Raw genomic sequence first — 15497 nt, forward strand, 5'->3', positions numbered from 1 at the left:
GGAGTTTTCACTTCTACTTTATACAATTTTAAATAAACATGTGTTATTATTATAATGAAAACTTAATTCCATTTTGAAAATAAAATAAAGCATTCAATATATAAGCAACATTATTACAGGCATACCTTGTGATTTTCTGCAAGGACATACTTCATGAATATGCATAGACTCTGGGGTGCCTGGGTGGCACAGTTGGTTAAGCATCTGACTTTGGCTCAGGTCATGATCTCACAGTCTATGAGTTCGAGCCCCACATTGGGCTCTGTGCTGACAGCGCAGACCCTGGAGCCTGCTTCGGATTCTGTGTCTCCCTCTCTCTCTGCCCCTCCCCCGCTCACTCTCTGTCTTTCTCTCAAAAATAAATACACATTAAAAAAAATATGCATAGACTCTCTGGAATGATATTTAAGAAGCCAATGATAGTGGTTGTCTCTCAAGAGGGAGACTGAGGAACTAGTGTTTGGAGTCAGAAATGGGAGTAAAATAGACTTTTCACTGTATACTGTTCTATAAGGCTTAATTTGTAACCAAATGCATGTATCACGAATTGAAAGGAATTAATAGGAAAATATTAAAAGCTTCAGTGACTTACAATTACCAATGAATAATTTGTGGGGTACTTCATGACAGATCACAACATACCATGCCTCCCACTGGATTGGATACTAAGCACAGTGCTGAGATCCAAACTCAGGACTTTTGACTCCAAGTGTGTGGCTTTCTAACACTATATTATTCCCAGTGTGATTGCTTCAAAGGCTGCACCCCTCTACCCCTGACACCCTCCAGGCCCACTCCCCAGGCTCAACAAGCCATTATGGAATTAACTCCCCAACCAGTCTTCAGCTAAATTTTTTTTCAACCACCTTTTTTTTTTTTTTTTTTTAAAGAGAGAGAGAGTATGCATGTGAACGTGTGAGAAGGGCAGAGAGAGAGAGAGAGAGAGAGAGAGAGAGAGAATCCAAACAGGCTCCACGCCCAGCATGGAGTCCAACTTGGGGCTCAACTCCATGACCCTGGGATCATGACCCAAGCCAAAATCAAGAGTCCAACACTCAATCAACTGAGCCAGCCAGGTTCCCCTCAACCACACTTAAAAAATTTTTTTTTTCTTAAGTAATCTCAAGACCCATTGTGGGGCTGGAACTCACCACCCTGAGATCAAGAGTCACATGTTCTACCAACTGAGCCAGCCAGGTGCCCCTAGCCAACCACACTTCCATACGGTTTCCTTACTCTCTTTTCTCTCATTGAGATAGAACTTACATGTAGTAAAAGGTACAAATGTTAAATGTTCAGTGAATTTTTATGTATGGTGTAACCACCATCCAGTTCAAAACATAGACTTTTGGAAGGCTCCTTTGTGCCCCCCCTCCAGTTAATATCTCCCCCAAATGTAACCATTATCTAGTTCCTATCATCACAGATTAATTTTGTCTGTTTTTGAACTTCTTATAAATGGAATCATAAAATATTCGTTGGTGTCTGGCTTCTTTTGCTTAACACTATTTCATGAGATTTATCCATGTTGTGTGTAGCAGTTGTCTGTCAATTCCAGGAGTAGAAATGCTGAACCCAGATGGCATACATATATATACCTACCTTTATTTATACCGCCAGAGCTGTTCAATATAGTTTTTCAATGTATACTCCTACCAGCAATATAAGAAAGCTCCAGGTGCTCCAAATCCTCACCCACACTTGGTATGGTTAGTCCTTTTAATGTAATCCATGGTGATGGCAGTCACCAACTCTATTTTGACACCCCCCCCCACTTGGTTCTCTGGTTCCCCCAACTGCTCAGTCCTCTGATATGACAGCAACTCAGTGGACTCTTTGAACTTCTGACCAACACTTCCTGACCTTCTTTCCTGGAATAGAACCCTATCCTGCTATGAGCCCAGCCCCTGATTGAATCCTTGTGCCCACCACGAACAAATCTGATCTCTGCCACAGGCTGAGACCTGATTCCAGCACAGATGGAGCCCTAACACTAGTCACAGACAGGTCTCTACCCTAATCACAGATTATATTCATAGCCCACCATGATGGAGCTGTAATCACAGGGTGAACCCTGATCCCAACTGAAGTATGAGCCATGACCTCAGCGGCAGATTGAGCTCTAATCTTAGATATAACATGAGCCCTGACCTAACTCACAAACTGACCTGATCCAAACTCATACTGATAAATACAAATGGCTGAGAGCAATGTTAGAAATTATTAGAGAATATTAGGGGTGCCTGGATGGTTCAGTCGGTTAAACATTCCAACTTCGGCTCAGGTCATGATCTCGCCATTCCTGAGTTCGAGTCCCGTGTTGGGCTTTGCCTGGAGTCTGTTTCAAATTCTGTGTCTTCCTCTCCTTCTCTGTCCCTCCCGACTCGCACTCTGAGTGTCTCTTAAAAATAAACATAAAAAAAGAGAAATGATTAGAGAATATGAAATCGCAAGAATAAAATGCATTGTGAAGCGAACTACTATATAGTCTTTCCTTGGTTCACTTCAAATTTTAATTCTGACTGAATTTCGCTAAGTTAGGGAAAGAAACTATAATCAACCCCACCCTGACATGTTGTAAAGAACAGGCTGGAGGTGGGGGAGTGTGGCTCAAGGAAGCCTAAAGCTGAGCTAGCCCTACAGATGGAGATGGAAAGACGGGTAACCTTCTTCCTGTCCTCACAAGATGGCAGGTTTATTTTAAGGGTGTTTTTAACAGCTTAAAAAAAATGGATTCAAAGAACACTCGGGGAAGCCTCTGATTTTTGGGCTTCTGCCCATGGTGCTTTTTTTTTTTTTTTTTTTAACAATGGTATTTAACTCCCAGTGAGATTTGTTCTTTCATTACCTTCTGATCATATTGCTTTTCATATCCCCTTCTTGCAGTGGCTGTTGAAAAAGGAACCAGAGTCTTCAAGAATGAATGCTTGGAGGCTCTGTTTGCCCTTCATCTGCTAGTCAGCAGCAAGTTGAGAACATAAGTTTCACTTTTTCTTATGGCCTGGAGAAAAATCTTAATTTCACCCTTAACACCAGGAGAAGGGCATCTGAGTGGACTGTGTCCTGTGCAGGATGGGTGAACAGTCTACAGGGCAAAGTGGACCCTTCACAGAAGTTGTCTCTCTTCGACAAAAGTCCTGATTGTTTTGGGATGTTTGATTTCCTAAACAATAACTAGGTAAGACAACTTGTGAAAAGGGGCCACATGGTATCGTGGACAAGCACTGGGCTGGAAGTCAGGAGACCTGAACAGTTCTGCCACCATATGTAACCTGCTAACAAATCCCTTCTCTCTATATAGGCCTCCTCTCCATTTATAATAATGAAGTCTAGCTGTTTGTAACATCTTTTACATACATTATCTCATTTAATTCTTACAATAATCCCAATAAATTGGGAACAGTTATTATTTCCACTTCACAGAAGAGGTAACAGAAGTTAGGAGAAATTAAGATTCACCCAAGGTAACATAATAGTCATTTGGTTTGGTTTTGTTTTAGTTAAATGTTAAGAGTGAAGCAACTCTTTAATGTTGTTATTTGTCATAATTTACTCATTGGCAAACACTTACTAAGCATTTTCATACAGCAAATACTGTTTTTGACTCAAAGAGCAAGTCATTTTCAGACCTAATCTCCTTGGTTAGCGTGTCAGCTATAGAGAATATGAATATAGCATTTTCCCTTTCTTCTCCTTTCAGGACAAATTTGGGTTAACTTTATGTTCTGTCTCCCTGGAAATACAATAAAGGTACAATGAGGGCTATGATATTAGGCAGTATTGTTTGTGGTAAAAATAACTCCCAATTAGTAAAGTGCATGTAAGTCAGGATATCTAAGGTAGGAAGCCATGACTTTGGATCTCCCTAAGTGCAGTAAACTAATCTCCCACAGGGAATCTGAAAGGTGTGTCCATAGGATGCAAAGTATTGATTCTTATTTAAGATAGGTCATTTCTAAACTAAGGTTGTCACTACATGCACTGATGTAATCTTAACTCCTTGTACCTGAGCTGTCCCCTTGCAGGGGGAGGCAAAAGAAAACTAATTATTAGATTACTACAAGAACTACTGAGGAGAAGTACCAGATGCTGTTATCTTGGGCCTTTGTGAGTTAATTTGATGCCATGTAAGGCCTATAGTAATTAAGTGAAACTCAATATCTAATTGAGCCCAATGACCATGAGAGTAGACATTTCAGGGGTGAATCCAGGTCAAATATTTTTGAAGATAGGATTCAACCCCTGTTTTTTCTGACTCTAGAGCCAAGGTTCTCCATCTTGTCTATAGATTGGACTCAAATTGAAATAATGTTGAACACATTTGCCACAATGGACACAGCAATGGAAAAGAACAAAATAGTGCTACTCACAACATGAGTGAATCTCTCCAACTTAATGATGAAGGAAAGAAGTCAGATGCAAAAGAGTACATACTGGATAATTCCACTTACCTGAAGTTCAAAAACAGGCAAACTCACTAGAATAGTGGCTGTCATTGATGGGTGAGTGTTCACTGAATGGAGGCACATAGGAGTCTTCTAGGTGGCTACAAATATTCTTTATCTTGGAATCCTTATGCACTGCTGGTGGGAATGTAAATTGGTACAGACAACGTGAAAAACAGTATGGAGGTTCCTCAAAAAATTAAAAATATAAATATTATACGATCCAATAATTCCACTACTGGATATTTACCCAAAGAAAACAAAACACTGATTTGAAAAGATATATGCACCCCTATGTTCATTGCAGCATTATTCACAATAGCCAAGATACTGAAGCAACATTGGGTACCTAGGTGGCTCAGTCAGTTTAAGCCGCTGACTTTTGATTTCTTTTTTTTTTTTTTTTTTACTGTTTACTTATTTATTTTGAGAGAGAGAGAAAGCAGGGGAGGGGCAGGGAGAGAGAGCATCACAGAGCCTAATGTGGGCTTCAAACTCACAAACCATGAGATCATGACCTGAGCGGCAGTCAAGAGTTGGACTCTTAACCAACTGAGCCACCCAGGCGCCCCCCCACCCCCCGACTGTTGATTTCTGCTCAGGTCATGATCTCATTGTGGGACGAAGCCTTGTGTCCGGCTCTGTGCTGACAGCATGGAGCCTGCTTGGGATTCTCTCTCTCGCTCTCTCTCTGCCCCTCACTTACTTGGTCTCTCTTTCTCTCTCTAAATAATTTTTTAATTAAAAAAAATATGGAAACAACATAAGTGTCCATTGATAGATGAATGGATAAAGAAGATGTACACATAGATAATGGAGTATTATACAACAATAAAAAATGAGATATTGCCAACTGTGACAACTTGGATGGACCTAGAGGGTATTTTGCAAGTAAAATAAGTCAGATTGAGAAATACAAATACCATATGATTTCACTCTAAAAAACAAAATAAATGAACAAACAAAAAGTAGAATCAGAACAAACTGATGGTTGCCAGAGGCGGTGGGGAGGGAGTAGGTAAAATGGGTGAAAGGGAGTGGAAGATACAAACTTTAAGTTATGATGAATAAGTCATGAGAATAAAGGGTACAGCATAGGAAATATAGTCAATGATATTATAATAGCTCTGTTTGGCGATAGATGGCAGCTACACTTGTGGTGAGCATAGCATAACGTAAAGAGATATTGAATCACTATTTGTATACCTGAAACTAATGTAACATATTTCAACTATGCTCAAATACAATTTTTAAAAATTCTGTATCTTGATCTATGTATTGGCTACATGGGTGGGTGAATATATTCATAAAATATGTAAAGACAGAGTTAATCAGGGAACCCAGAAACAGTAAAATAGGCTGGATCAAGGGTGGGTGGGGTGCTTAATGGGAGGTCAGGCAAATTTGAGGCCTTGGGCTAAAGGCTAAATCTTCTAGGAAATTTCTTTCTGACTCTGCAGGGTAGAGAGTGCAAGCTCCATTGTGCAATAAGTGAACAATGTTTTAACTGGAAAGACGCAAGGCTTTGAGGAGAAGAGAAATAGGGGAATGGGACCTGGATGTTCAACTCCCAAGGAAAACAGGGAACAGAACCTGGGGCTGCAACCAAAAGGCAGCCCCAGTGTGCCAGGGGTTATTAATATGAAACACAGGGAAGTAACATTTTGTGAATTTCAAGTGACAATTTTGGGGATGATGGTTTACTTTTCATGTGTCTCTCTTTTTCCCTCATCTACTTTGTAAGAAGTTTAATTGCAAGGGAATTAAATAAAATAATTTATAAGGCCTTATTTTAGTCAGTACAAAGCCCAGACAGCACCCGAAGTTAGGTCCTGCCCATGGTTGAAATGGATTAATTAATTCCTGGCTCCAGGATGGGACAAAATTTCTGCCATGAGGGCCAAATTGGAAGGGAGAATCCAGGAGTCATGTCTTATAAGAAATTGCTGAAAAGATGGAGGTCATTGTCCTAGAGAAGCAAATACCTCAGAGAAAGAGACAGAACATGGGAAGTGTCTCTAGATAGCTGAAGGTTTTCCACATAAGACAAAGGACTTACTCAGGGTGACTTCAGAGGGGAAACAGGACCAGTGAGTAGAAATTCTGGAAAATAGAGTGCAATGAGAAAAACCTTTCATGAGGAATTGGAGATTTTGCAATTTTTCTAAAATGCAGTTTATTCATTTGCTGGGCTAAGCTCTAGGATACAAAGAAGAACATGACCCACAAGGTCCCTTAAAGAGCTTATTAAGTGTGGCAGAGACTACAGATTGTCTAATATTTATTCTCCTTTCCTACTAACAAAATTCTCATTTTGTTATGGACTGTAATATGTCCAGCTAAAATATCACATTCCCTGACTTCTCCTGCAGCAAGGAATGACCAGTAAAATGTAAACGGAAGTTGTAGGGTGGAATTTCCAGGGCACGTTCTTAAGAAGGACTGAGTTAGATAGTGGAGGTACCATTATAACTCTCCCCTTTATTTCTGCTGGGAATGCAGATGTGATGACTCAAGTTTTAGCTGCCATCATGAGTTACTCTCCACATTTGAATCCGTTAAGGATAGTAGAAGAGAAAGACATAAGGATCTTGGGACTCTAATAACTGTGAAGTCTCCATATCAGCTCTATATTGATTTTCTTTGAATGTCTTTTATATGAAAGAAACAAACTTCCTTATTTTTAAGTTATTTTTTTCTGTAATTCAGAGAAATTCTGTATTTCTGTATTCAGGTTTTCTGTAATTCAGAGTCCATATTAATCCTGATTCACTACGCAAAACTTTTTTCAAACTAAAATTGTATACAATGACAATTGAGATGTCTCTTAGCTCAAACAGCTGGATACCATGACTACTATTCTCCTAGGACCCAGTATCCTGTTACCTTCTGTAGGAAAATTTCCCAGATTCTTTAGGAAGATTCAATCTCTCCCTCCTTGGTTCTCTTACAACACTTTGTTTATTCTGCTAGGATAACACTAATTAAATTGAGTCTTATGGCATGTCCCTGACACATACATTTATGATTACTGTTCATAATTGGTTGCACAGGCATACCATGAGGAGAATGTTGAAATGGGGAGGGCACCTATGGTGCTGTCCAAGGTCCTGAACCTTCAAGCCACACTAGGGCAGTTTCTCCAGTCTCTGAAACACTAATTCTCGCCAAATAATTCTGGCGAGGTAAAGAAGAGGCAATAGCAGGCATAAACAATAAGAGCTGAAATAAAGAAGCAAACAGACAGAGAATAGAGGCTGCTCTGAACACAGCCACTGAGAGGGGGTCAAAGAAGAAAAATTAAAACACTTTTGAGAATTTCAAATAATGTCATCATAGTTAAAAAAGGTTGACAACCAAAGATGCGTCATAAATTGTTCTAAGTGATACAAACTGTGCGAGTTTGATATGAACAACTATATTTGTGCAGAAGGGAAACAGATTGTCATCTAGGTGGAGATGGCAGGAGGAGTGCTCTTCACTGGATTTATATCAGCATGCTTATGCTTTTTCTTTTCAATCATTATGTTTCTTTTTTTTAATCTTGATAAATAGTTTGTAATTTTTATAAATACTGCCACACAAGAACTTTGATTGTCACTTATGTTTTACAATTTGTGCTGCTGATTTCATGTATTTTTTAAATTGATGACAAGAAATGTTTTCCCTTCCCCAAATTTGGAGAATGGGGTATTCTATCTTCATTTCCCACCTCTTTACAACCCATTTTCTCTGTTTGGCTTGACTAGCCAAGTGAGTTCCTCCTGTACAAGATTTTTACAGTGCTCTTGATTCAAATTCATGCTGGGTGTTTAAAAATGCATTATCTCAGTTAATCCTCTCAACAGCCCACAATATCAGTGTAATTATTCTCATTACAATTAGATTCATGTCATGGATCTCTGAGGCTCTTCATGAATTGGATAGCTGAAACAATGAATAGTAATTCATAAATGTCAATGGTCTTTTGTAATTTACCTGTCTCTCTCCCAAAATAGCCTATAGAAACTTTGAGGTCATGAACTATATCTTATTCATCATTATATTTTCAACAATGTCTAGCATGGGTTCTGACACATAGTAGGGGCTCAAAAGTTATTTTTGGAATAAATAAATGAATTAATAAAATATACAATAATTAGCATTGTATTTAAATCACTTAAATAGGATGCACTTATGAATAAAAGATCAAAGATACACAAGGGAAATCTCAAAATAGTCTTAACTGTGGTGAAAGGATTAGAAAAACATCCTATATGGCATTTCTACTGTGTGAAATAATGTATTCTTGAAAATTAAGATAAAGAACAGAAATCATGAAATAATCGTCCTTCACATCTAGGTGTCACTCCTGTGATGAGCCAAAATGATTTAGCCTATTCTAGAGAATAAAAGGATAAGCCCTCCAGTCCCATCTTTTTCTCTTCCCTCCTTTCTTCCATTGTCTCCCTTCTCCTTTCTCTCCTTCCCTTTGTGTTCCCATTTTCAAACATTTACTGTGATCCTACTGCATTAATGCACTATGAGGATTTCATCCTACTTTCAAACAGCTTACTCTCTAGTCAAGAGAAAAAAAATTCACAGATACCGGTATCTATAAACATAGTGGTAACATCTGGCTTTATACAATAACATGAAATCCACAATTCTCCCCAGAGCTGCTCTCTTGCCCAATGTGAACCCTGTCTTGGGAGACTTGCCTGATCTTATCTCCTGAGTACAGGAGCAAAGAAAATTCTTTTTCTCAGTCTGTAAGTACCCATTTTATCTGGCTGAATTACAATAACAGCAAGGCTTTCCTCTGGGAGTAAGAACTAGGGAAAGCTTCAGAATGGTATCTAAAATGACTAAAGCTACTCAAAAGAAAGATTGTTAACAACTGGATTGTAACAATCCAACACAGATTGGACAACAATGCAACAAAGATGGTAACAACTTTTTAGCTCTTCAGGTCAACCCCCCTCAATTCTCAGATCTGGAAGCTGGGGTCCAGAGAGATGAAAGGATCTACCCTCAATCACACTGTAAGTCAGTGGCAGTGCCAGGGCTCAAGTACAGGTTTACAGACTCCCATTAAGTATCCTTTCTATTTTCCATTATTTCTTAAAGTTCCCAAGGTTTACTCAGGGCTAATGTGTATAGCCACAGCTTTGAACAGCTCTGACATGACCATGATGTAAATGGCACCCTTAGAGTTTTGCATGCAGCAGCCTTGGTTTCACCGATGTGCTCTTGAGATTATTTTAAGTAGTGCAGAACAAATGTTTATAGATACTATAATTATCCATTTATTTTAATATTTAGAACACATAAAGAGCACATCAAAATTTGGCATTACATATAGGGACACTATATAAAGATTTAAAGTTCGTCTTAAAATTTAAGTTAAAAAAGTAAATAAATTGAAATGAAAACAGGGTTTTTTAAAAGTTTATTCATTTACTCTGAGAGAGACACAGAGTGAGAGAAAGAGAGAAAGAGAACGCGTCTTCATGGGGTAGGGGCAGAGAGAGCGAGAGAGAGGGAGAGAATCTCAAGTGGGCTCCTCCCTGTCAGCATGCAGCTCTATGCAGGGCTCAATCTCACAAATTGTGAAATCATGACCTGAGCCGAAATCAAGAGTTAGATGTTCAATCCACTGAGCCACCCAGGTACCCCAAAATTAAAACAGTTTTTTAAAGTGCTGTAAGTAGTTCAAGAATGTAGCAAAAATATTAAAAGTGGTATAGAGATTACTGACTTTTAGGAAACCTTGTTTTTTATATCATGCTGCATCCTCTAAGATAAGATAAAGGACTTTGACACATTTACCTGCTCAGGACATTATGAGAAGATAAAAAAATTTTTTTTTTGAGAAGACAACTTTTTTATGTGAAAGTGATGATTAAATAGTTGGAAAATACGTACATTTAGCAGAAACAGGTTAAACACAGTTAGGAGAGGATATTTTATACTTCATCCAAGAAGGATAGAAGGGAACTAGGTGGGAGAATTAGGCCTGCATTTTAGCCTGTAGTGGAAATGATTACATTTTCAAATATGCATTCATGTATTAGCAAAGGGTCAGATAGGAACCCTGTGACCTCTTTTCCTATAACTGAATGTGAATATTTATCAGACGAGCTAGGTTCAAATCATGCTTCTGCTACTTCCCAGCTTGTGCCCTCTGTCATGTCCCTTAACCCATCTGAATTTACAAAAAAGCTGTGTGGTGAGGATTAACTATGAGATTGTAAAAATGCCTTGAAAGGAAGAGTGAGAGAAATCCTGAAGGAGAGAGGAAGAAAAAGAGAATAATGACAGAGAGGAAAGCTAGGTTGGAGAGACTGTAAGAATGGGAGCTGGTAAAAGTGTCTCAGACTTTATGTGCCGAAATAGTCATTCTTGTCACAAGCTGCTAGATTCTCTTCTTATGAAAACATTTCTAAGGTGGCAGATGAATATATTTTTAAAAAATTTCCTGAAACATAACACTCTAACAGGATGTGTTAGAGAAATGCCAAGAAAAGAAGGCAGAAGGAGGTAAAGTCCTTGGATGAAGAGGAAGATAAAGTGATTTATGTACGGACCTACAGAGGAAGAAGTCTCTCCTTCACAAAATCCTCCTGACCCGTTGGGTAGATTTGACTGTCTCCTTCTTCGACCCCCACTACACTTACACACCTTCTACTAGGGTTGGTGCAATGGTTTAGGGACTTGTTTGTCATTCCCACTAGAAGTAAAGCCCTTGAGTGTTAGGCTGTGTCTTCTTCACCTTGTGTATTCCCAGTTTTTCCCACGGAACATGGCACATATATGCCTCGCAAATGTTTGTTGAATGAATGAGCCCGGATCATGGGACCTGAAACCCTGTCTTTTGAGGGATGAATGGTGTGGTTCAAGGAACACTTATCCTGGAGAAGAGATAAATCTGGGGAGTTACATTCACTGTTTTCCAATATCTGAAGACTATTTTTTGGAAGTATATTTAAAATGGGCTCTATGGTTCCCATGGCACAGTTAGGTCTCAGAAAGCAAGTCTGACTCACTGTAAGAAATTCTAACCATGAGAACTAGCCAACAATGACATGGCCTGTCTCAAGGTGGCAAGAGCTTATTGCAGCAGAGACTAGATACCATTTTTCAGACACTAGATTAAATGATATCTGTAGTCTGCCTGTCTTCTACTCTTCATATGAGTCTCTTCTCTTTTGCTTGTTAAGTTTTTGGCTGATTTAAAACATTTCCCCCACTGGGCATCTATATCTATTCTTAGAACCATAGACCTCAGAGTTGGAAGGAACCTCAGAATTCATTTGGTCCAATCCCTTCTTTGTACCACTTTACATGGGAGAAAACCAAGACCCAAGTCAATTAGCTATATTAGGGTGGATGATAGCCTCACAACCCAGATCTCCAGGGTTCTCTTCATTGCTGACCAAGATATGGTACCCTTGTGTCTGAGCAGTATGACTCTCTTCCCTTTTCTTGCCCCTGCATCTTAGAGTCTCTCAGCAGGTACTCTGTTCCCCATTCTCTCACATCAGAATAAAGTTCAAAGAGAATTTGGAGAGTTAGTAAAGACGTATCATAATGAAAATGTCCTGATTTTTTTTTTTTTTTGATAAACCATATTGCAGAGTAGCTAAGGGCCATGCACTTGGAGGAGAACACACAGCCAATGCACTGTAGAACGTCCCCACCATCTCCATGAGCTCTGGTGCTGGGCTTCATGTGCCCAGAGGCAGAGGAAACCATTTTTAATTTACATGAGTGATATATGGGATTGAAACTTGAGGGTTATAGAGACCTGGATTCTAGTTACTCCACTTTTCTAGTTGTGTGATATTGGGCAAGTTAATTAACCCTCTGATCCCCAGTTTCCTCATGTTTAATATGAGAATAACTATACCTCCCTCCCAGGGGAGAGGTAAGGCTTACGTAAAAACAACAACAACAACAACAACAATAACAACAACATATATAAAACTCTGAGCATAGTCTTTTTTTCTTCCTGTCTTTTCTCAGATACAAAAATATCTGAGACTAAACGTTCTCCTCAACATTCCAGCCTCTTCCCTTTCTATAGGAAACAATCCTGCTCAATCCCAATATCGATCTCCGTGAAAACTTGCCCTGCACTCTAACTAGGTGACAATGCATATCACTTCCCTCTACAAGCTTGTTTCTCCAGCTGTAAATGAAGGCAAGAGAGGAAGGAGTGTCTGCTTTCTATTTATAGCAATCTGTTAACACAAGTATATCCTAATTTTGAAATGTTAAGAAATAAAAGATGTATAAAAATTGGGTTAGAATGCTATCTAAGGTCCCTCCCTGCTCTGACATTATTTGAGCCTGAGAATTTAAATCTCCCTCTCATCCCCACCCCCACTCCCATTTCGTTTTTCCATTCGTACCCTCTTTTTGGCCTTAGAACACAGAACTCAGCAACAGTGTGCTGTGCAGGTGGAAGGATTTTGAGAAATTTAGCTTTCTCCCCTGGACCCCCAGTAGGAACCAGTCCCAGAAATTGCTGTGGCTGGAATGTAGGGAAGCCCAGAACAGATCTGGTTGCTTCATTTAGCTGGAACACAGCCTATCTTTTAAACTTGCACACTTTTCTTTATGATTTCACTGTGTCATCTTCAGCCAGTACGCAATTTCCTTTAGGGAAATCCAGCAGCTGAGTTAGAGAACTACAGACCTAAAAGGATATAAGCTGGATTATAAAGAAACCAAGTTTCTACAAAAGCCTTGTGACACACCGTGTTCCTGTTTTGGTCTCTGGTTTTGGTTTCATTTTGTTTTTGTTTTTGTTTTGTTTTTTTGTTTTTCCCTTTTTTCTCAAGAGCCGAGTGGCTTAAGCTTTTCTGACCAAATGACATTAATTACCGTTTCTTCTTTGGCCCATTTTAGTAAAGAGAGGCCACAAGCTAGTTCTCCTAAAGATTTATAATTAATTTAAAAATTAGGAATACATATGAAAAGGCATTTCTGACTTCTGTGGAAAAACTTACACAGGATCCAGTAACAGCGAGGCCGTATTTCCTCATGGCAAAAATTGGCCTAGACTAAGTAGCAGCTGCCTTCTTGGGGCCTGGCTTTCCAGTTGACCTGTGTCTGTTCCTCCCTTACATCACCTGACCTGCACGGTCAATATCAAATTTATACTGTTAAAGATAGCCCACTTCACTAGAGCCTCATCCTTGCAGACAAATGAGTTTGTGACTCCAGGAACAGATCATAACTGTGAATATCTGTGAATCACCAATCATACAAAGCTATTTGTAGTCAATTAGAAACATTTTAAATCCAGTTGATGACATTACAAGTGTCTGGATCTGGCACACAAAAGGCACTCACTAAAGAGTAGTTGCTACTGGGGTGCCTGGGTGGCTCAGTCGGTTAAGCGTCTGACTTCAGCTCAGGTCATGATATCGCAGTTTGCGGGTTCGAGCCCCGCGTTGGGCTCTGTGCTGACAGCTCAGAGCCTGGAGCCTGTTTCGGATTCTGTGTCTCCCTCTCTCTCTGACCCTCTCCCGTTGATGCTCTGTCTCTCTCTGTCTCAAAAATAAATAAATGTTTAAAAAAAATTTTTTTAAAGAGTAGATGCTATTAGTAGTAGTAGAAGTAGCATTATTATAACTTAACTGAGGCGTATGTCGTCATTTTTAGGGCAGAATTGGGTCAGTGGTGCCTCTAAGAGAAACACAAATGAGACTCTACAAGAGCAGAAATCTTTACTGAATGCCCTTGGAAACAAGATGGGAATTATATCACAACACATACGATTATTTCACGAAACTTCTCACTACAAATCTCTCCCCAGAGCTCCATCCTTCAGGGTGACAGCTCATTTCATCTCCATCTCTTCCCACCACTCACCTCCACCCATTTGCCTCCTCTCTCCCCCTTTCCCTGCTTCCCTTCTTTCTCCTGAAAAGCAGTCTGGTCTGCTCTCAGCTTCTGTTATGCTCCTGTTTCCAGGGAAAAGACAGTAGGCAGAGTATTTGTAAATACTTACATTTAGTGTTCTCTTCTTTTGTCTTTATCTCAATTATTAATATTTAAAGAGTAATTACTGAGAAACTGCAGAAATCCTTCATTCTTTGTCAAATATGCCAGAGAAGAGTTTATATAATTTAGACTGGGCTGGATTGATAAGACCTATGATAGAGGCCCGTATAAAGTACATTAAGGAGGTGGAGATGGGGGTACAAATGGAGGTAAATCCGTGAAATCCAGGCAATGCCCCACTTCCTCTCACTGCTCTGCTCTCCCAATACGTCACCCACCAACTTCACAATGAGTTCAGAAAAAGGAGTGGGAGTTTCAGGCGAGGAGGATCATTCCTAGCTGGCTTCTGGGAGGAGGAGGGGCCTAAATGACGCTGAGTGGAATTCTGCCATCCAGAGCTTCTTCAGCCCTTCCCTTTCCTTTCATAAATCCCTGCTCAAACCCCGGTCCACCCCCACCCCAATAAATAGGCGGTTTGGTGGGATCTCTTTGCAAACAGACTGGAAGTGTTCTCAGCAGGAAAGCAACTACTCTTTTCACTTCCTTTCCTTTGCCTAGGGGTCTGTGGTGGGTGCAGGCTTAGGCCAAGAGGAATACAAAGCAATCTTTTTCTTTTTTTAATTGTTTTAAAATGTTTATTTATTTTTGAGATAGAGACAGAGCGTGAGCAGGAGAGAGACAGAGAGAGAGGGAGACACAGAATCCAAAGCAGGCTCCAGGCTCTGAGCTGTCAGCACAGAGCCGGATGCGGGGCTCAAGTCCACAAACCCCGACATCATGACCTGAGCCAAAGTCGAAGGCTTAACTGACTGAGCCACCCAGCCGCCCCTAAAGCAATCTTTTGAGAAATACATTAGAGAGTCTTGGAACAACTCTCTGGTTGGGAATTTAAGGACTATGTGTTTCCTGTGTGACTTCAGGCTAGTTGCTTTCCTTCTCTGATTCTCAATTTTCTCTTCAACAAAATGGAGCTGTAATCCTATCTCTGATTACCTCACAAGACTGTTGGAAAACATATGCTGTAAAATGAGGTACTCACAGGGGAGTTGTCTCCTT

General features: G+C 39.8%; 1 long non-coding RNA gene across 2 annotated transcripts in view; it reads right to left on the reverse strand.

Annotated features, from left to right (window-relative positions):
* Positions 1 to 378: 378 nt before the first annotated feature.
* The window catches only part of LOC147574910 (uncharacterized), a 53403-nt gene continuing 38284 nt past the window's right edge, over positions 379 to 15497 (reverse strand). For both annotated transcript variants that reach the window (XR_015242835.1, XR_015242836.1), the window contains exons 3-5: positions 6505 to 6548; positions 4452 to 4580; positions 379 to 2401 (exon numbers count right to left, since the gene is read on the reverse strand). This is a non-coding gene — a long non-coding RNA (uncharacterized LOC147574910). The remainder of the gene's footprint in view (positions 2402 to 4451; positions 4581 to 6504; positions 6549 to 15497) is intronic.

This window comes from Puma concolor, chromosome D4, assembly GCF_028749965.1.
Source record: "Puma concolor isolate L17-30 chromosome D4, mPumCon1.1.hap2, whole genome shotgun sequence".
Classification (NCBI taxonomy): Eukaryota; Metazoa; Chordata; class Mammalia; order Carnivora; family Felidae; genus Puma; species Puma concolor.